The following is a 12,949-nucleotide window of genomic DNA, read 5'->3' on the forward strand; positions in this document are numbered from 1 at the left end:
AGTTATTAGTATATTTTTATCTTGGAAATATGTTTGTATATTCATCGATAGAAGTATTCAATTAAGTGCTGAGGTGTCATTAAAAATGGTTCGTTTCCTTTCCTTATTTGATGTATACAAAACGTCCACGAGCATTTGAACCGGAAACACCCCCGTAACTGTTTCCACACAGGCAGGCGCAGTTAATCAAGGAAAACCTTTAGTAAGATAAACAACAACAACAACAACACCATTTGAGTTGGATTGACAGCTGATGAACTGTCTTTATTGTGTACAGAAATCTGTTTGACAGTCCTATTTTAAATTTTCTGAGCATTCGGTAAGTGGTATGTTAGTTGTTTTGTGCAGTGTCCTCAGTGCATGTCATTTCTGTTCCATTTCGAGCGTTGATGTCGATCTGACATGTCTCTGCACTCGTTCTGACTTCCGGTGCAGTAATAATTAATATTCAAACGGTTTCACCAAGACAGTAGACTGTTTCACAGACCTGCACAGAAAACTTATGTGCGTATAAGTGGAAATAATGATTATATTAAACAGGTGCACTATATCCTGGCATGTTGTAGTTTGTGATCAAGTTACTGAGTTAATTAAGTTGTATATCGTCAATGTCCCTAACTGCGTTATGCTTCATATTCCGTTCACTTTGTTTTCTCGTGCACGGTTCGGGCAATGATCCGATTTGTTGTCATCGGCATGCCATTCATTTATGAGGTTTTTCTTCACAGTTCAGGAACATTTTTATAAACAATAAAGTTGAGAAAAGTAAACTTGTATCTAAATACAAAACGTTACGAACCCCTAAAACCATTAATTTTACCAAGTCGTTTTTGTTTATTCCTTAAAATTACCGATATCTGGTCCACATGACTCGTAGAAATTGACTTAAAATGGAGAAAGATGAATTAAGATTTGGTGCGTGTCACATGACCTCACATGTGCCAGATCAACAAAGCCAAAGAATTTAATTTTTACGATTTTTAAGACTCCTGTTGTTAGAATTTGTTTTCAATTATTATATTCGATTTGCAAAAGGTATGCTACATTTTTGTGCTGCTATTGTAGTGAATAGTATTCATAATCCATTCATAACAGTTGTACCGTATATCTTCGCCTATAAGTCGATTTTTGTTCACTCAAAAATTATTTTATAACTCGGGGGGGTCGACTTATAAGAGGGTAAAAAAATTTCACCCAAAAATATTACCGTTTTGGGGATTATTTTACAAGTTTTATTGTTGAAGTATGCCCTGTATTTATACTCAAATATGTTAATTTGACACATTTATTTTGTATAACCTTTTTTTTGGCATTAGGACGGTTTCGGTTATGCAAAAAGGCGTGCGATCTCTCACATGCCAAGAGAACAGTCCACTTAGTTAAAATAACAGTCATCAATAATAGCAAAAATGTAAACAATACTAACAACCTGTTGCCTGAGTTTATTTTGAAATCTGGTCACTGGCATTAATGGTTGTTCAAACAATGTTTTGTCGGTGATTAACTTCATGAATATTACTGAGCTTTCCCTTAAAACAGATTAGACTGATCTCTACAGTTCACTAGAGCAATAGGGACATACATCATTTGGTACAAAACCAGTGTACTTTCCAGAGTTGTCCTCCTTACATGTATTAATATGGCGGCAAAACATGTGATTAACTGATACTTTCAGTTTTATCGTAGTGATCTGTTGTCAGTGTTTATAAATAAAGTTGTTGTCTGTGCACAAAACCATGCTGTACAGTGCTATACGGTGACAGTCAAACAGCTTTCACTATCTACTAAGGGAATGTTTCGTTTTGATGTTATGTAGTTTGATTGCGATGTACAAAACGTGAAAACTGAAGTTTGTAAAATAATTTTCTTTTGTTCAAATATTGTATATTATTGTTCTTATGTGCTGAAAATAAGAAATACTTCAATATTTATAAGTTGTTTTTCATGGGTCGACTTATAAACGGGTCAATAAAAAAATAAGTTTTCAGGGCTTGAAATTAGGGACTCGACTTATAGCCGAGATCGACTTACAGGCGAAGATATAAGGTAAATAATTTTGAGTATATAAATTGTGTTAATTTAGAATCAATTCATGTAAAAAATGATATTTTACAAACTATGAACGTAATGCCTATCAGTATTGACATCAAGTGTGAGCGATGTGTGTTGATAAAACGCAGACCGGACCAGAACGCTTGACAAATCAAATTTTTCCTTTAAATTTTTTAAATAAATTAAGTGGCAACTGTGCATAATTAACCTTTAGACTACTGGATTAATTTTTAACAAAAACCACGTTGAGTGGGTACAAGTTTATAATTTTTACTCACATATATTCACTTAAATGTTTTATAAAAACATGAAATAAAGTTCAAATATTAATCGGTAAGTATTATTTTCGTGTCTTTATTTTGTAATTTTTATTATTTTAGATCGGCTAATGGTGATTAAAATTAGGCAAAAAAAAAAAAAAGTTGCATTTACTTACGGGCATTTGTGGCCAGCTGTCCAGTATTTATGTCCATTATTCCTGATAACAGTGGTTTTCTGACCAGAATGTTTTTTTAAACCCGAACTAAGATTCATATTGCAATATTTGGTAATTTTTGTTGATGGTAAAATGATCAAATTTATTATCAAATTAGCTGTCACAATCAGCTATCGATCCCTGAAAATTACCGCGATGTGCCGCCATTGTTGTCAAGCGAAAATACTTGCTGAAAACCACTTTTTGAACTCAAAATTTCAAGGTATTTTCAATTGATATAATCAAAACAAAAGCCACCATTTAAAAAAAAAAAAAAAATTCTTTAATTATATTTCCGTTTCCAGTGAGTGTCGTGTGCAAAACGGCGGGAAATGTGAATTGGGGAATGCACTGTATACAGTGTACAGTATATCGACTGACGTGACGCGTAGTCAGAAAGTTAAGAAACATAAATTTTTTCATGTAGTTGCCTTAAAAATGGAAAATGACGAACTGCACATGCGCAGTACGATGCTTTTTGCAAACGCATGCACCTGAACGCAATTAGAAATGTCGCACCCTTTCCTGTTTAATGAAGGGTGTTTCACTTTTATTTATTAGAATTTGTTTTATGTGCACATTGTTGATTTTTTACGTCAATTTATTTTGTTTCACGTATTGTAGCTGAAAAATTTAGAATATTATTTCCGTAAATATCGTATTCATGTTTCTACGGTCGAGGGCAGTCACTTTTAACACCCTTGCGTCTTGTTTTGGCTTTGTACACAATAAATATAGCATATCTTACTATAATTTCACATGCAATCTATATTTCGTAAAAGGTACAATTGTTTTAATCAGAAGATTTTCTTCAAACACATTCATTATTCAGGTGCATTAGGCGTATTATAAAATATTGTTTGTTTTCGGTTACCGTACCTGACCGACCCTAATTTGAGCCTGCCAACCCTAAATCTTTTTTTGTTATGTCCAAAATTGTTTTTTAATATAACAATTTCCACAAAAACGTTCCAAAACTATCACAAGCACTAATTTGGTGTCGTTATAAATCAAATTGTTCTTTATTAATTTTATTTATGAGCCACGGAATAATTTTCTTCTAACAGCTGATTGATGGAGTTACTTCCCTTTAAATTGAAAGGCAAGTTCAATAACATTCGTGAAATATCGGGCGAAGAGTTCCGATTATAGAAAATTGTCTCCATGCAAATGTGCAATGTTTTCCATGAACAAACTGGCCTTGTAGAAATTTAGGGACCTTCTGATAAGCTAGGGGAGGGGTGTTTACCGATACTGATGAAGTTTAATGCTAAATCAAATCATTAAATATGTCAGTAAAATCTTGATTTGTTTCATTATGTTTTTGTAAGTGGTCATTAGGATTCATTGGACCAATTGATTGCATCAAACCAAGTGTGTACTTTAATACTGGATTTAGAAGTACTTATTCTTACAGAATAAAACTAACATTGTAAATCATAGAATTGGTAAGTCTACCATTTCTTAAATACACTACCGAAAGATCCAGGGTTTCTGCCCAAAATTGTTTTCCAGATTTAATTTTAATTTTTTCAGTTAACTTTTTAACAAAATTAATTACTCTAAACCCTAAACTTAACCCATTTTCTTTCTTGGGGAGGCCCCCCATACCCCCCATATCCCCCCTCCCACCCCCCTATTGACAGTGGTTGGATGTCAAACATTTGGTAATTCTGACTCGTCATCAGAAGAAACCTGCTACATTTTTCCTAATGCATCAAGGGATCTTTTATATGCACCATCCCACAGGCGGGATAGCACATACCATGGCCTTTGATATACCTGTTGTGGTGCACTGGCTAGAACGAGAAATAGCCCAGTTGGCCCTCCGACGGGAATTGATCCCAAACTGACCGCACATCAAGTGAGCGCTTTACCACTGAGCTATGTCCCGACCTGACATCATTCAAATTCAAGATTAGTTATATATTATTACAATGCTTAGCCACATTAAAGGACATTCCTCAGTTTGCTGCATTGTAAGATGTTTCCGACTAATAATATATTTCTACGATTAAACTACATATTAAATATATTTTCTTCTTTAGAATATCAGTTTCTGTATATTCAATGTGTTTTTAGTTGTCTTAATATTTGTAAGAAACTCAAACTGAATTTTGTCTTCAAATAATTCCATACGTACGAAAAAAAACATATTTTAGGAAATAAAATGAAATTTAACTTAGTACAAATATTAGAACGATCAGAAACACGTTTAATATACAGCCACTAATATTTTATGCAGAAAAATATATTTGATATGTAATTACAATCGTTAAAAAAATCTCTGTTAGTTGATAACATCTTAAAAATTGCAGCAAACTCAGGAATGTCCCTTTAACATAATAGGTGACCTGCTAGCATTGATCCCTGTCAAATTTCTATAACAAGCAGACAATGCTGTTTACAGGACGATCTTTAATTTTTCATAATTCTGGACAAAATATTAATTTTAAGTTTTAAAAGATGAAAGAAATAAAAAGTGCCTTTTGTCAAATATATAATATCAAAATATTACCGTTGGATATATGTTATATTTATTGTGTATTGAGTGAAAATAATTGTGTCCAAAAGGTGACCGTCGTCGAACTTAGGTTCAGGACAGTCACTTTTTACAGAAAGAGTTCTGCCCGTCCCTTCCCACCCCATTTTGGTAGCTCAAGTGTCCTCTAGTGTTATTCTATTATATGTGAAAATAACAGTAGAGCTACTGTGTCTAAAATATAAACTTTTTACAAAATTCAATGCTTCAGATCAAAGTTTGATTATTCCCGTGCTTGATACGACCACTAACTATTAGCGTAAAATTCAAGTCACGTTTCCACACACTTTGTCCTACGTCAGCACAACAATAATGGAGTTTCACAAAGTGTTGTCTGGTTTCTTCGCCTAGTGTCTATATTGGTTACCAACATGTAAGTTTAATGCCATGATTCCACTCAAGTATAATCAAACTGAAGGTCTGTGGCGTCAGATTTAGGAATAAATGGGTATTTCAGACAGAGTAGCTGCCTACCATTTGGTCGGCGAAGATTGCCAAAATATTACATGTAGTCATTTCTAGCGTTATTCTCACATATAACAGAACATTACTAGAAAACACTCGAGCTACCCATTTGAGGTATTGAATTAATTAGTGTTATGAACTCGGTGTTGCATAAACACTACAAACTGTGTAGTGCTACTAGTAATTATGTCTGGATTCAAACTTCAAGTTCAAGCCTTCGGAACTGTAGCCAAGCATTCTGACCATCCGGCCATGTAGTGGATCACCAAACAACAATACTTATACAGCCCAGTGTTAAAGCACTCACTTGATGTGCAGTCGATCTAGGATCAGTCCCCGTCGGTGGGCCCATTGGGCTATATCTTGTTCCAGCCAGTGCACTAAGATATAGGGCAATTACACGAAAAATTATACCTCTGGAGTGAATTTTTTTTTCACTGTCATGTCTTTATTTTTCACATAGAATTATTTGTTAATAATCAATAAACCATAAAATACTTGCGTTTTAATTCAAAACTGTGTCATGTGACCTGGTGGCCATCTTTAATTTGTGCTATTTTCTCCTAAGAATAGAACCCAAATTGCACTGAACTTGTTTTTTCAAAAATGTCATTAAAATTGGATGAATATGATAAAGGTAAGTATTGCATTTTGTTTCTAAGATCTTAATGGTAATTCCCAAACAACACAAATTAATAAATTTGGAATAGATTTTTATGAATAAAAACTTGAACTTATAGCATGACCTCGTTGCGTCAGTTACCTTTTGAAGCTTAATTTTGATATTGACCTCCTACAGTGCTACCATATATTATATTTTTTTATATTCTCTTAGTTGTGCCTTGGTTACACAACATGGCAACATAATAATCTAAGTGGGCACACCAAGAATTAAAAAAAATTGGTAACTGACGTAACTACACAGTCAGTAACTGATGCAACACATTAACACATATTATTTTCCATTGTTATATTTCTTGGAGGCATAATGTAAGATTGTGAAATGTGTTAATTTCCAAACTAGAGTGAGTGCTATAAGAAATTTAACAATAAGTTTCAGAAATTTTCTTGACCTTTGCACTTGTAAGTTTTATGATTTCTTTATTATCACATCTGTGTAAAACTATAAAAAAAAAAATGTTTTCAAGAACTGCAAATACTGTCACTCCTTAGACATTAATCTAAAGATGTCTATTTCACTAAAATAAAATAACCATGACTCTGTTAACACTGTTTTTAAATAGATGTATGTAGATGATAGCAGTTTCACAAGCATCAATGCATATACCCTTATACATCAAGATATATATTGTATAGCTTTTGACGTCAGATGCACACAATTTTTTTTTCATTAGATATATTGTATTGCTTGTGATGTCAGAGGTAGACATTGTTTCATTAGCTTAGATTAATATATGTACAGCACCGTTTATTGTAAACAGTATCTATAATGTTCAATAATAATTATCGGTAACACAAATTTAAAATTGCAGTTTCATACATGTAGTGGCAAGTCACTTATTTTGCTATTTTTACATTTATTTATAATAAATAACTAAACATTAGATAATTTCATATATAATGTTTCATAATTAACTCAGAAAAATTAATCAACATTACACCTTACTGCCACAGTCAGTGGTTTCCCATGAATTCTTAGCTAAAATTGTAATTTACATAAACAGTTTGTATCAGTTATTCAACAAAACAGCCAATCCTTAGTCATTGTACAATTGCAACTCAAATTCAAAATGTGATTTCACGCAATTAACTGTTGGTCACCTGAAATGAATTTTGTAATGATATAATTCTTTTTTACCTGTAAATGAAGTTATTTGGTTGTAATATTTTATGGGCATGTAACTTAATTCAAGAATAATCTTTACATTTCAAAAGATATTTTAAAATATATATTACATTTTAAAATAATAATAATAATTTTTAGAAATATATTATGCAACTAATAGTTCTAAATAGCAAATGTCCTTTCATTTGATAAATTGGTTACTACTCCTAAAAATATCTCAAGTTGCTAATGTTTTTAGTAGAATACCTGTACCTCCAAAGACAGCAACCTAGAGAATGAACGAGAATCAAGCACATTTGAAAGAAGACAGAAAGAGATTGGAGAGGGAAAAAACAGAGAATAGTGAAAAATGAACAAGTTAAAGTGAAATCAAACAAGAAAAAAAAATGAGACAGGACAGCATGCTGAGAATAAAAAACCCCAGATTTTAAAGAAAGAATATGGGTTATTTACAATATCTGCCGTATTCCCATCAATTTCTTACAAAATATTTGGTTCGGTTCAGTCATTTGGTAATGTCATAAGAAAGTGAATGCAGTATATATACTTGGAAATTGCAAAAAAAACAACCCAAATCATTACACTTCGAATCAAGATGTACATTTAAACGTAAACTGTTGTCTCATTGTTGAGGCATGTGTGCAGAAAATTACTGTGGGGGGGGGGGGGGGGGGGGGAGAGGGTTGAAAAATTGTGAGAACCTGTCCTAAAATTCATCATGACAAATGCATGTCATATTAAGATAATAATAATTTGCTTTGAGCAGGGATAGGGTTGGGGAAATGGGGTGTGTGGGGGGGGGGGGGGGGGTTGACCCCCAACCCACCACTGAACATGCCCCATTGTTAGTTTTTTTTAATTTCATTTAAGATTTATGTATTTCTTACAATTTAAATGAACCAGTTGCCAAAGACAAATGTTTTATTTTTAAAATGTGTTCTTATTAGTTTTTATGATTCACAGATGTTTGCGTCAGTTACTTTTAGTGTTACGTCAGTTAGTTCGATCCATTAATAAAAAACTTAATACAAAATTCCTTGTAGAAAACTTAGTTCTCTTGTTCTAGTGATCATAGATTACCTGTGCACTACACATTTTTATATATACCTGAAAACTTGATACTTAGATTCAGAGAATTTTGGCAAGTTCAAAGACATGTCAAATACAAGTTACTTTTTTTGTTGTGTCACTTACCCACACTTAATTTGTGATTGTAGTTGCGATGAGATTGTACGCAATGAAATTTTCGTTTTATATGACTTTGTCACAACATATTTATTTCAATCAAAAACATTCTTAAGAATTTGATTGAATACTTTAAAAAAATAAAAATAATCAAGACGTTAAAAAATGTCTGAATGTTGTGTCAGTTACCATGGAATTGCCCTATATATAAAAGATTCATTGCTACTACCGTATATCTTCGCCTGTAAGTCGATCTCGGCTATAAGTCGAGTCCCTAATTTCAAGCCCTGAAAACATATTTTTTTTATTGACCCGTTTATAAGTCGACCCATGAAAAACAACTTATAAATATTGAAATATTTCTTATTTTCAGCACATGAGAACAATAATGTACAATATTTGAACAAAAGAAAAGTAATTTACAAACTTCGGTTTTCATGTTTTTGTACATCGCAATATAATCAGACTATTCCAATCAAACTAGCATTATTACATAGCATCAAAACGAAATATTCCCTTAGTAGAGAGTGGAAGCTGTTTGACTGTTACTGTATGGCACTGTACAGATGGTTTTGTGCCCAGACAAAAACTTTATTTATAAACACTGACAACAGATCACTACGATAAAACTCAAAGTATCACGTTTTGCCGCCATATTAATACATGTAAGGAGGATAACTCTGGAAAGTACACTGGTTTTTGTACCAAATGATGTGTGTCCTATTCAGACCTGTCAACCCTCCCGGATTCCGCGGGAGTCTCCCGGTATTTGATAAAATCTCCTTTCCCCTGTGCGGGAGACAGTTTCTCCTGTTAAATGACATTTTTGTAAGCATAAAAAAAAAATCGATCCTCTTTTGTCAAAATAACAGAAGGGAAGTAACTCTGCCTTTTTTTTCTCATTCGGAAAATGTCGACTACTTTCGGTTTCCGAGAATGTAACAGGCCGAATTGTCCCGACTGTTTAACCTTTGCCGAAGTGAGAATTGTGGGATAGCCTATTTATATTGTTAAAAAAGCACATGGAGTTTATAAAATGACATGTTATTATAATGTTTGTTGTCATCGTAATGGCTACGAAGCGTGTTGCCGCTAATTCAACAGGCTGTGTATTGACATTCAGTGGTGCCATATAAAAAAAAAAAAATATCCAATTTAGTTCTAATAACACCTCTGAATTGTAAAATGTCTTCCCACTGAATTACATAATGCAACTATGACGAATCTGAACTGCCAGACTCCCGAGTTGACAGCGATACACACGATGCATGTTAAAATCACATGTCACAGCAAGACAACAAAAAGACCAATTAGCTGTATAAACATACTTGTGTCAGTTAATTTTGTGTGTTTGTGCAGTAAAATGTTGGTTATAAGGGTACACTTCAAGAAATTATTTTTGTACAATTAAAAAATGTTGTGTTTGACATTGACATAAAGTTACTCACGGAAATGGGTATAATTCCGGTATATTTCACACGATGTCCGTAATGAGGTTTTACTTATGATTAATGAAAATACAATGTTTATTGCATCATTATAATGTTTTAAATAAGTATTCAGTGTTGCCATATATAAAAAAAAAAACTATCCAATTTAGTTCTAATAACACCTCTGAATTGTAAAATGATTAATGAAAATACAATGTTTATTGCATCATTATAATGATTTTAAATAAGTACCACGCCACCGTTCCTCATTATAGTAAAAACTGAATATTAATTTATAAGATTTATATAAATTTGTTTTTGGTACTTAGGTACACTAACCACAAATGATAATGTAACGCAACCTGTAAGGCTGTAAGTGTAATACCGTAAATGTACTAATTAATTATTTTTTTTCTTGTTCATGTTCTTAACATTTTTGGATAAAATATATATATATTTTTTAATATGTTTTAAATCATAATATTTAAACTTAAAAAAAAAAAAAAAAAAAAAAAAAAATGCCAAGATCTAAGGTTAGGAAGTATATATGACATTATAAAGTATTCATATAACTTATTGTAATAATGTTTTGTTTTAAATCTTGCGATTTTGGGTTAAATTGTGTGAATTTAAAAAATCTCCTGCTTTTTGACAAAATCTCCTGCTTTTTCAACACACACCTCCTGCTTTCTCTTGACTAAAGGTTGACAGGTCTGGTCCTATTGCTCTAGTGAACTGCAGAGATCAGTCTATTTTAAGGGAAAGCTCAGTAATATTCATGAAGTTAATCACCAACAAAACATTGTTTGAACAACCATTAATGCCAGTGACCAGATTTCAAAATAAACTCAGGCAACAGGTAGTTACTATTGTTTACATTTTTGCTATTAGTGATGACTGTTAATTTAACTAAGTGGACTGTTGTCTTGGCATGTGAGTGAGATGCCTTTTCACATAACCAAAACCGTTATAATGCCAAAATAAATAGGTTATAAAAAATAAATGTGTGAAATTAACATTTGAGTAAAAATACATGGCATACTTCAACAATAAAACTTGTAAAATAATCCCCAAAACAGTAATATATTTTGGTGAAATTTTTTTACCCTCTTATAAGTCGACCCCCCAAGTTATAAAATAATTTTTGGGTGAAAAAAATTCGACTTATAGGCGAAGATATACGGTAATGGAAAAATGTAGCAGGTTTCCTCTCTAAAACTATATGCCAAAATTGGTAAATGTTTGACATCCAATAGCTGATGATTAATAAATCCATGTGTTCAAGTGGTGTTAAACAAAACAAACTTTAAATACTTATAAAGTTCATAGGGGCGTATTGTGACGGAATGAACCAAACATCTGCGGAATAAACAAACTTTAAATACTTATAAAGCTCATAGGGGCGTATTGTGACGGAATGAACCAAACATCTGCGGAATAAACAAACTTTAAATACTTATAAAGCTCATAGGGGCGTATTGTGACGGAATGAACCAAACATCTGCGGAATAAACAAGCTTTAAATACTTATAAAGCTCATAGGGGCGTATTGTGACGGAATGAACCAAACATCTGCGGAATAAACAAGCTTTAAATACTTATAAAGCTCATAGGGGCGTATTGTGACGGAATGAACCAAACATCTGCGGAATAAACAAGCTTTAAATACTTATAAAGCTCATAGGGGCGTATTGTGACGGAATGAACCAAACATCTGCGGAATAAACAAACTTTAAATACTTATAAAGCTCATAGGGGCGTATTGTGACGGAATGAACCAAACATCTGCGGAATAAACAAACTTTAAATACTTATAAAGCTCATAGGGGCGTATTGTGACGGAATGAACCAAACATCTGCGGAATAAACAAACTTTAAATACTTATAAAGCTCATAGGGGCGTATTGTGACGGAATGAACCAAACATCTGCGGAATAAACAAACTTTAAATACTTATAAAGCTCATAGGGGCGTATTGTGACGGAATGAACCAAACATCTGCGGAATAAACAAACTTTAAATACTTATAAAGCTCATAGGGGCGTATTGTGACGGAATGAACCAAACATCTGCGGAATAAACAAACTTTAAATACTTATAAAGCTCATAGGGGCGTATTGTGACGGAATGAACCAAACATCTGCGGAATAAACAAACTTTAAATACTTATAAAGCTCATAGGGGCGTATTGTGACGGAATGAACCAAACATCTGCGGAATAAACAACTTTAAATACTTATAAAGCTCATAGGGGCGTATTGTGACGGAATGAACCAAACATCTGCGGAATAAACAAACTTTAAATACTTATAAAGCTCATAGGGGCGTATTGTGACGGAATGAACCAAACATCTGCGGAATAAACAAACTTTAAATACTTATAAAGCTCATAGGGGCGTATTGTGACGGAATGAACCAAACATCTGCGGAATAAACAAACTTTAAATACTTATAAAGCTCATAGGGGCGTATTGTGACGGAATGAACCAAACATCTGCGGAATAAACAAAACAAACTTTAAATACTTATAAAGCTCATAGGGGCGTATTGTGACGGAATGAACCAAACATCTGCGGAATAAACAAACTTTAAATACTTATAAAGCTCATAGGGGCGTATTGTGACGGAATGAACCAAACATCTGCGGAATAAACAAACTTTAAATACTTATAAAGCTCATAGGGGCGTATTGTGACGGAATGAACCAAACATCTGCGGAATAAACAAACAAACTTTAAATACTTATAAAGCTCATAGGGGCGTATTGTGACGGAATGAACCAAACATCTGCGGAATAAACAAACTTTAAATACTTATAAAGCTCATAGGGGCGTATTGTGACGGAATGAACCAAACATCTGCGGAATAAACAAAACAAACTTTAAATACTTATAAAGCTCATAGGGGCGTATTGTGACGGAATGAACCAAACATCTGCGGAATAAACAAACTTTAAATACTTATAAAGCTCATAGGGGCGTATTGTGACGGAA

At 33.0% G+C, this 12,949-nt stretch overlaps 1 protein-coding gene across 1 annotated transcript in view; it reads left to right on the plus strand.

Moving 5' to 3' along the window:
• Positions 1–212: 212 nt before the first annotated feature.
• LOC121380979 (oxysterol-binding protein-related protein 8-like) overlaps positions 213–12,949 on the plus strand; it is a 144,039-nt gene continuing 131,302 nt past the window's right edge. Inside the window, exon 1 of the mRNA XM_041510038.1 lies at positions 213–319. The gene's annotated coding sequence lies outside the window, so the exon portion shown is untranslated. The remainder of the gene's footprint in view (positions 320–12,949) is intronic.

The sequence above is a fragment of the Gigantopelta aegis genome, chromosome 9 (genome assembly GCF_016097555.1).
Source record: "Gigantopelta aegis isolate Gae_Host chromosome 9, Gae_host_genome, whole genome shotgun sequence".
NCBI lineage: Eukaryota > Metazoa > Mollusca > Gastropoda > Neomphalida > Peltospiridae > Gigantopelta > Gigantopelta aegis.